This window comes from Silene latifolia, chromosome 10 (assembly GCF_048544455.1).
Source record: "Silene latifolia isolate original U9 population chromosome 10, ASM4854445v1, whole genome shotgun sequence".
Taxonomy (NCBI): domain Eukaryota; kingdom Viridiplantae; phylum Streptophyta; class Magnoliopsida; order Caryophyllales; family Caryophyllaceae; genus Silene; species Silene latifolia.
In genome coordinates this window covers 76665683-76676809 of record NC_133535.1, presented here as the reverse complement: position 1 = coordinate 76676809, position 11127 = coordinate 76665683, and positions in this window count along the sequence as shown.

Below are 11127 nucleotides of genomic sequence, written 5' to 3'. Positions count from 1 at the left end.
ATCAAAGGGCATACTTTTTGTATCATAATCAGTTGATCCACGTTTATCAATAACGGTTGGCTTGCTAGATAAGTTTGACGTTATTGTCATACAGATGGCGGTGATCAACTGGTCCCTAAAAGTCACACCTATAGGATACGTTTGAGAGATGTGACGGTATGAATATACAGTCATGTAGATGCCAAATTTGACTAACCAGTTAGTCCGAGTTATTTGACTAGTAATTAGTCTAATATGTGATGTTGAGATATTTTATTTAATACGGATTAAATAAAATTGGCTAAGGCAAATTAAGCAATTAATTTGTAAAATTGAATATAAGCGTTTTATGTTTAATTAAATGTATATTGAATATAATTATACAATACTGTTTTGTCGGACATGTATTAATAATTCAACTAACCCGTATTATTAGTTGATGCCTTAATTTCCGATAACCGATAACAGTTTATAATGAAACCGCGTCATATACACTTAGCGAATTATGGACCGGATCACGAGTTTAAGTGAAGAGGAAATGAAAAGCCCATTTCTCTCCTCTCACTCGGTTTGGCCGAGGCTTACATAGACAAAAGGGGAGTTTTCTCCTCTTGTCTAACCTAACAATTCATTTGCTAAAATTTTAGGGTTTTGGGAATTGTGCCTCCCGAATTCCGGATCTCTCATCCAACACAAACTCACAAAACAATCCCCTCAATATTGCAAGGCAATTAGGGGATTCTCTCTAGCACAAGGGCATATCTCGGACAATCTTGGGTGCATCATTTAGGAGGAGGTCTATCTTGATCTCTCATTGCCTTTTGCACTAGGACCGGAGGTTATTTCTATTGCTTAATCGTTTCATTGTGTTTTTCGTTTCATGACCAAATTCTGCCGTAGTCTCAAGAGACAGTCGATAGTCAAAAGAATCGACTCTTAGGATCACCATGGGTCCTATCCACGACCGGGCAGCGAATGTTATAAAACATTTAGGACTCCACGTTGATGTCACAATGGTGTCCTACGAAATATCCGTATAAATCGCCTCTGTGATTGGTCAGTCAACCGGTTGACTTATGGCTCGTTGAACCCACCATCAACCAACGTCACAAAATAATTGCCAGAGTTATCAGCTCATGTGGGCAATTAAGGACTGAAAAATATAATGTTCGTTCAGTTCACTTTGTGGTGTTCAAAATTTGTCGTACAAATCCACATGAAAAACAAAATATATATAAAATATCAAAAACGATGATGTTGTATAGAGTACAAAAGCGAATGAATCTAATCCATAAAAGAGTACTACAACTTAGGAACACGTTTAATTCTCATGGAATTAACATGCCCTTCATGCTTATCTTGTCGTAATGCTTTAGTGAGAGGATCTGCTATGTTATCATCGGTAGCAATCTTGTCTATCACTACTTCCTTTTGCTCCACGTAATCTCGGATTAGATGAGCTTTCCGTTGTACATGTCTAGACTTGTTGCTAGACTTAGGCTCCTTAGCTTGGAAGATGGCACCACTATTATCGCAATAGATGGTGATCGGGTCATTCGAACTAGGCACTACAGATAGCCCATGTAAGAATTGACGCATCCATATCGCTTCCTTTGTAGCTTCAGACGCGGCATAGTACTCGGACTCGGTCGTAGAATCTGCTTGTACAGCTTTTTGTTTGAACTCTTCCTGATGCAGCGCCATTAAGAGTAAAAACGAATCCAGACTGAGATTTCGAGTCATCTCGATCCGTTTGGAAGCTAGCATCTGCGTAACCGGTTGCGCATAGCTTTTGAGGGCCTCCATAAGTCAATGCCCAATCTTTAGTCCTCCGTAGGTACTTAAGAATGTTCTTGTGACCAGCCAATGTGATTCACTGGATCTTTGTTGGAATCGACTTGTCATACTCAATGCATATGCCACGTCCGGACGTGTGCATATCATGGCATACATGATTGATCCTATAGCGAGGCATAAGGAATCCGTGTCATGCGCTCTTTCTCTTCCGGTGTCTCTGGTGCCCGAGACTTGCTCAAATGCACCCCTGGAGACATAGGAAGGAACCCCTTCTTGGAGTTAGTCATGCTGAATCTCTCTAGGACTTTGTCTATGTAAGACTCCTGACTGAGAGATAGCAACCGTCGTGATCTATCTCGATAGATACGGATGCCCAGAATTCTTTGTGCCTCTCCCAGATTTTTCATCTGGAAATGGTTTTTCAACCATACTTTCACCGAAGTTAAGAGAGGTATGTCATTCCCAATCAGGAGTATGTCGTCAACATACAATATTAGAAAGACAATCTTGCTCCCACTCGACTTGATATATAGACATGGTTCCTCGACCGATCGAGTAAATCCATTCTCTTTTATCACTTGGTCGAAGCGAGGATTCCAACTCCTTGATGCTTGCTTAAGTCCATAAATGGAACGCTTAAGCTTGCACACTTTCTTAGGATGTGCTGGATCGATGAAACCTTCGGGTTGTACCATGTACAACTCTTCCTCCAAAAAACCGTTTAAGAAGGCGGTTTTCACATCCATTTGCCAAATTTCATAGTCATGAAAAGCGGCAATCGCTAAGATAATCCGAATGGAACGCAGCATGACTACGGGTGCAAAATTCTCATCGTAGTGCAAACCTGGCACTTGGGTGAAACCTTTAGCAACTAGTCGTGCTTTGTAGATATCTTGTTGACCTTCCACAGAATGCTTTATCTTGTAAAGCCATTTGCATTGAAGGGGACGAACCTTAGCAGGTAAGTCAATAAGATCCCACACGTTGTTCTCATACATGGAGTCCATCTCGGATTGCATGGCCTCAAGCCATAGCTTTGAGTCAGAACTGGTCATGGCACCTTTATAGGTTGCGGGTTCACTACTCGTTAAGAGTAGAATGTCATCTATGTCATGTTCCTCGACCATACCAATGTATCGTCCGGAGGAATAGAGACTCTTCCCGACCTTCTAGGTTCCTCAGAATGTTAACGCAGCCGGGATTGAAGGAATAGGTTCCTCCAATAGTTGCTCGGTATTTGGTTCTGGAATCTCCGACAGGTCGAAGGTTCTATCACTCTTTGCATTCTCGAGAAATTCCTTCTCTAAGAATGTCGCACTAGCCGCAACAAAAACACGTTGTTCGGTTGGCGAATAGAAGTAATGACCAAGTGTTCCTTTAGGATAACCTATAAAGTATGTCTTGACCGATCGCGGGCCGAGCTTATCCTCGTGTCTCCACTTGACATAAGCCTCGCAGCCCCAAACCCGTATAAAGGACAAGTTAGGGACCGTTCCCTTCCATAGTTCATATGGAGTCTTGTCATGAGCTTTAGACGGACTTCGGTTAAGTATTAGAGCGGTGACAAAGAGCATAACCCCATAATGAATCGGGTAAAACCGTGTGACTCATCATGGATCGAACCATATCAAGTAGTGTTCGATTTCTCCGTTCGGACACACCATTCAATTGAGGTGTTCCAGGTGGAGTTAACTGTAGGGCAATCCCACAGTCTTTAAGGTGTTGATCAAACCCGTGAGAAAGATACTCGCCACCACGATCTGAACGCAGTGTTTTAATCTTTCTACCCAATAGGTTTTGTACCCTATTTTGGTATTCCTTGAATTTCTCAAAGGATTCACTTTTGTGCTTCATTAAGTAGACATAGCCATATCTACTTAAATCATCCGTGAAAGTGATGAAATACCTATAGCCTTCTCGTGCGGTGATTGACATAGGGCCACATACATCCGTGTGTATGAGTCCTAATAGGTCAGCAGCGCGCATTCCAACACCTTTGAAGGAAATACGAGTCATCTTACCGATGAGACATGATTCACACGTGCCAAATGATTGAAAATCAAAGGCCGAGATAGCTCCATTTTTAATGAGCTGTTTTACGCGTTTCTCATTAATGTGTCCCATACGGCAGTGCCATAGATATGTTTGATCTTTGTCACCAACCTTTAACTTTTTATTCATTACGTGTAATATTTCGGTCGTCTGATCTAAAACATAAATTCCGTTCATGGAGACTGCCTTGCCATAAATCATATCGTGTAAAGAGAAAATGCAAGCATTATTTTCTATTACAAATGAAAAACCAAGTTTGTCAAGTGCGTAAACCGAAATAATGTTTTTCGAAAGACTAGGAACATAATAGCAGTCATATAATGACAACTCAAATCCGCTAGGAAGCTGGATCACATATGTCCCCTTTGAGATAGCAGCCACTCTTGCTCCATTCCCAACACGCAGGTCCACCTCACCCTTTACGAGGGGTTCGATGTTTCGGAGCCCCTGCACATGATTACACAGATGAGAACCACAACCAGTATCAAGTACCCAAGTTCCGTAACTTGCGTGGTTAATCTCAATCATATGAATAAAAGTAGAAGAGAGAGAAGACATACCAACAGGTTTAACACGACCTGCCTTTAAGTCCTCATGATAAACAGGACATGTACGCCTCCAATGCCCAGTCTTGTGGCAATGATGGCACTCCATGTTTTCATTCTTGCTCTTTGTCGTGCCTGATGAGGTGCTCGACTCACCAGGCCCACTCTTACCCGAACCCGACTTCTTGAACTTCGGTTTACCTCGCTAGGTTTGCCCGAGCTTTTCCCTTACCTTTCCCTTTGTTGGACACAACGAGAACATCTTGTTTCACGCTCCCACTGAGCTTCATGTCCTTCTCGGCCCGTACGAGAAGGGAGTGCGATTCATGTGGGGTTTTCTTCAAATCATTTATATAGTAATTCGCTCTAAATTGCGAAAAACCATCGTGGAGTGAATGAAGCATGCGGTCGATAACAATGTTCTCGCTAATGTTACAATCAAAGGTCTCCGTTTTCTCGACATTCTCAATCATGCTTTGAGAATGTGTGGGCTAACAGTTGGCCCTTTGGAGTCTCGCATCAAAGAAGCGAGTGGTATGCTCATAGGTCACGATTCTCGGTGCTTTCGAGAATTCCTTGGTGAGCGTGGTGAAAATCTTGTTTGCACCATGGGCTATGAAGCGTTTCGGCAAATTGGATTCCATTGCAAAAATGAGTACGTTTTTAATCGCACCCGCTTCCATGCAGAAATCATTAAACTTGGTGATTTCAAAGCGGCTCTAGCCGTGGGACTGGGTTTGCCGGGAGGGGCTCTAATAGATATTTGAGCTTCCCGTCGCCAGCGGGCGGCATTCCGTAATGCCGCCTCCCGGTCCCCGAAGTTGGATCCATCATTCTTGATCGAGTAGACCGATTCATCCGATTCATGAAGATCCGAAGCCAGGACTCACGGTCCAATGTGGCACTTGGCATTGGGTTATCGGTAGGACCACCATTTGTTATTTGCGGTTTAAATATACGTGATCTACACCGAAAAAGAAAGAAAAACAAAAACGAAATAAGCAACTCATCAAGGTGATTTAAGTCTATTTAAAATTCATTTTAACATGTAGACTCAATGCACTTGCATAATTGATCTCCCTCAAGAATGATACAAGTGATCCCAAGACTCAATTTCTGTAAATTGATAAGCCAACTGTTTAGCTAATTCTTCCGGAAGAACTCTTGGTCGATAGATTTCCATAAATCCTATCTATAGTCCACCATAGTCACAGGATCGTACGAGTGACCATAGTGTTGAGATAAAATAGGTCAATCGGTTCCAACTTACCCGACGTAGAAGGGGTCATATTATGCCTACCGACGAAGAAGGGACTCATTGGAGTTTGACCTATAAAGACCGTTCTCAATTTTGGTTTATACGAGGAAGATCCCATCAACTTAATTATAATTCATTTTAAGTGAACGAATAACTAGCGTCTGCGTGAATGAATTAATTTAGGTGATGGCTTAGCATGATCGTGTGACATGAGAATGTCAATGAAAACTAACTCGAGACCTCTATATGTGTCAGTTTCATGTAATTATTAGGTGGTTTGGTTTTTAGGCGGAATATGATGCATACTATCGTTACAATAAAAAAAAAAATGAATGCGATACGTAAATAAAAATTCCTAGTGTGGCCTATCCTAGTAAAAAGAACAAAATACAACTTTGGAATCCACCGTTGGACCCGAAAGCTTGTCTTGGTGTTCCATCTTTGTCCATGTAGCGGGAGTGAGCATCCGGTCTCCATCTTTAGTCTTCTCAAAAATTACAATTAAAATTTACAAATATAAACCTATTTACATTCTAAATAAAAACTGTAATTAAAAGAAATAAAATGGAGATACGAGATCTCAAAATACAACCAAGACCGTGTTCCATCATAACGGTAACACGTTCTACTAAGGCCACACTAAGTTACAACCGTTTGCAAAATAATTAAATACGTAATTAAAAGGCATTCAAAACATTCAAAATATAAACAAGAACGATAAATTAAAATGCATCAACTAAAATTAAATTTATTCGTGACATAATTCCGTAATTATGTTAAATTTTTATCCAAACCACCAAAGATAATTAAAATTACATGACAAAACCGCTTTAGTCAAGTTAATTTTAATCCGAGATAATCCGTTACAATAAATCATGTTAAAGTAACTTTATTTTACGTGGGTGAACCGTTTCACTAACAAGCGAGAGCATAAAAACCGTTTTATGCATTAAAAAGGGCCGAAAAAAAAAACAGAATTTTTTTTTTTTTTTTCTTTTGTACTGCTGTACGTGAACAGTACCAGTGCCCAAATTTTTTTTTTTTTTTTTTTTTTTTTTTAAATGCTGTAAAAATAACGAGAGCATCAAAAATCCCAAAAAAAAATTTACACGGCTCAAAAACGTGAGCAACAAAGGATCAAAACAAAACGGTTTGATAAAACACAATTGTAATCTTAATCTAATCCGTATAGAAATCAAACTACAATTGTTAATCTTCAACATATTGCAATAATTATCGGTTAAAATTGTAACATGTGAAGAACGAATGAAAACAAGAGATCGAATGACCTAAAAATTGTGTGGCACGCATAACGCAAAAAAAACAAAAACAGGCCGTGTAAAATGGAGGCCACACGGTTTTCAAAAAAAACTTGCCACACGAAAATTTATGCAATCATTTTGATCGATCTTTAACAAATTGCAATGAATATCGATTACAATACAATATGCAAAGATCGAAAATGAACACAAGACGATCAACACCGTGTAAACTTGACACGGTTTCCAACACAAAAAAAAAAAAAACGCAGCATATCAAAAATGCCGAGACAAAAAAAATTGTGCCGAAGGGAAAAAATTTCAGCCGCACCAATTTTTAAACAAAAATCATCGATTCAAAAATCGTTTGATGAAAAACACATATAAAAATTTACGTGGCCTCGCTCTGATACCACTTGTGGGGTAATATCCGTATAATACCCTTAAATTATAGGATTATAACGCAAAATTTACATGTGATTATAGTCATGAAACGAAAAACACAATGAAACGATTAAGCAATAGAAATAACCTCCGGTCCTAGTGCAAAAGGCAATGAGAGATCAAGATAGACCTCCTCCTAAATGATGCACCCAAGATTGTCCGAGATATGCCCTTGTGCTAGAGAGAATCCCCTAATTGCCTTGCAATATTGAGGGGATTGTTTTGTGAGTTTGTGTTGGATGAGAGATCCGGAATTCGGGAGGCACAATTCCCAAAACCCTAAAATTCTAGCAAATGAATTGTTAGGTTAGACAAGAGGAGAAAACTCCCCTTTTGTCTATGTAAGCCTCGGCCAAACCGAGTGAGAGGAGAGAAATGAGCTTTTCATTTCCTCTTCACTTAAACTCGTGGTCCGGTCCATAATTCGCTAAGTGTATATGACGCGGTTTCATTATAAACTGTTATCGGTTATCGGAAATTAAGGCATCAACTAATAATACGGGTTAGTTGAATTATTAATACATGTCCGACAAAACAGTATTGTATAATTATATTCAATATACATTTAATTAAACATAAAACGCTTATATTCAATTTTACAAATTAATTGCTTAATTTGCCTTAGCCAATTTTTTTTAATCCGTATTAAATAAAATATCTCAACATCACATATTAGACTAATTACTAGTCAAATAACTCGGACTAACTGGTTAGTCAAATTTGGCATCTACATGACTGTATATTCATACCGTCACATCTCTCAAACGTATCCTATAGGTGTGACTTTTAGGGACCAGTTGATCACCGCCATCTGTATGACAATAACGTCAAACTTATCTAGCAAGCCAACCGTTATTGATAAACGTGGATCAACTGATTATGATACAAAAAGTATGCCCTTTGATCCTTTTAGAGATTTATAAGTCCTTGCACTAACTGTTAAGGACACCAACCCCAACAGGTTCTGGAATCTCCGACAGGTCGAAGGTTCTATCACTCTTTGCATTCTCGAGAAATTCCTTCTCTAAGAATGTCGCACTAGCCGCAACAAAAACACGTTGTTCGGTTGGCGAATAGAAGTAATGACCAAGTGTTCCTTTAGGATAACCTATAAAGTATGTCTTGACCGATCGCGGGCCGAGCTTATCCTCGTGTCTCCACTTGACATAAGCTTCGCAGCCCCAAACCCGTATAAAGGACAAGTTAGGGACCGTTCCCTTCCATAGTTCATATGGAGTCTTGTCAACAGCTTTAGACGGACTTCGGTTAAGTATTAGAGCAGCTGACATAAGAGCATAACCCCATAACGAGTCAGGCAACACGGTGTGACTCATCATGGATCGAACCATATCAAGTAGTGTTTGATTTCTCCGTTCGGACACACCGTTCAACTGAGGTGTTCGGTGGAGTTAATCGTAGGGCAATCCCCAGTCCTTTAGGTGTTGATCAAACTCGTGAGAGAGATACTCGCCACCACGATCCGAACGCAGTGTTTTAATCTTCCTACCTAATAGGTTCTGCACCCTATTCTGGTATTCCTTGAATTTCTCAAAGGATTCACTTTTGTGCTTCATTAAGTAGACATATCCATATCTACTTAAATCGTCCGTGAAAGTGATGAAATACCTATAGCCTTCTCGTGCGGTGATTGACATAGGACCACATACATCCGTGTGTATGAGTCCTAATAGGTCAGCAGCGCGCATTCCAACACCTTTGAAGGAAATCCGAGTCATCTTACCGATGAGACATGATTCACACGTGCCAAATGATTGAAAATCAAAGGCCGAGATAGCTTCATGTTTGATGAGCTGTTTTACGCGTTTCTCATTAATGTGTCCCATACGGCAGTGCCATAGATACGTTTGATCTTTGTCACCAACCTTTAACTTTTTATTCATTACGTGTAATATTTCGGTGGTCTGATCTAAAACAAAAATTCCGTTCATGGAGACTGCCTTGCCAAAAATCATATCGTGTAATGAGAAAATGCAAGTATTATTCTCTATTACAAATGAAAATCCAAGTTTGTCAAGTGCAGAAACTGAAATAATGTTTTTGGAAAGACTGGGTACATAATAGCAGTCATATAAAGACAACTCAAATCCGCTAGGAAGCTGGATCACATATGTCCCCTTTGAGATGGTAGCCACTCTTGCTCCATTCCCAACACGCAGGTCCACCTCACCCTTTACGAGGGGTTCGATGTTTCGGAGCCCCTGCACATGATTACACAGATGAGAACCACAACCAGTATCAAGTACCCAAGTTCCGTAACTTGCGTGGTTAATCTCAATCATATGAATAAAAGTAGAAGAGGAAGACATACCAACAGGTTTAACACGACCTGCCTTTAAGTCCTCATGATAAACAGGACATGTACGCCTCCAATGCCTAGTCTTGTGGCAATGATGGCACTCCATGTTTTCATTCTTGCTCTTTGTCGCGCCTGATGAGGTGCTCGACTCACCAGGTCCACTCTTACCTGAACCCGACTTCTTGAACTTCGCCTTACCTACTGCTAGGTTTGCCTGAGCTTTGCCCTTACCCTTTCCCTTGTTTGTCACAACGAGAACATCCTGTTTATTGCTCCCACTGAACTTCATGTCCTTCTAGGTCTGTACGAGAAGGGAGTGCAGTTCATGGGGACTTTTCTTCAAATCATTCATATAGTAATTCGCTCTAAATTGCGAAAAACCATCGTGGAGTGAGTGAAGTATGCGGTCGATCACAATGTTCTCGCTGATCTTACAATCAAAGGTTTCCAGCTTCTCGACATTCTCAATCATGCTGAGAATGTGTGGGCTAACTGGTTGGCCCTTCTGGAGTCTCGCATCAAAGAAGCGAGTGGTATGCTCATAGGTCACGATTCTCGGTGCTTTCGAGAATTCCTTGGTGAGCGTGGTGAAAATCTTGTTCGCACCATGGGCTATGAAGCGTTTCTGCAAATTGGGTTCCATTGCAAAAATGAGTACGTTTTTAATCGCACCCGCTTCCATACAGAAATCATTAAACTTGGTGATTTCAGCAGCTCTAGCCATGGGACCTGGGTTTGCCGGGATGGGCTCTAATAGATATTTGAGCTTCCCGTCGCGGCGCGGCAGATTCCGTAATGCCGCCTCCCGGTCCGCGAAGTTTGATCCATCATTCTTGATCGAGTAGACCGATTCATCTGATTCATGAAGATCCGAAGCCTGGACTCACGGTCCAATGTGGCACTTGGCATTGGGTTATCAGTAGAACCAGCCATTTGTTATTAGCAGTTTAAAAGTTCGTGATCTACACTGAAAAAGAAAGAAAAACAAAAACGAAATAAGCAACTCATCGAGGTGATTTAAGTCTATTTTAAAAAATCATTTTAACATGTAGACTCTCGCACTTGCATAATTGATCTCCCTCAAGAATGATACAAGTGATCCCAAGACTCAATTTCTGTAAATTGATAAGCCAACTGTTTAGCTAATTCTTCCGGAAGAACTCTTGGTCGATAGATTTCCGTAAATCCTATCTATAGTCCACCATAGTCACAGGATCGTACGAGTGACCATAGTGTTGAGATAAAATAGGTCAATCGGTTCCAACTTACCCGACGTAGAAGGGGTCATATTATGCCTACCGACGAAGAAGGGACTCATTGGAGTTTGACCTATAAAGACCGTTCTCAATTTTCGTTTATACGAGGAAGATCCCATCAACTAAATTATAATTCATATTAAGTGAACGAATAACTAGCGTCTGCGTGAATGAATTAATTTGGGTGATGGCTTAAAAACGTGTGACATGAGAATGTCAA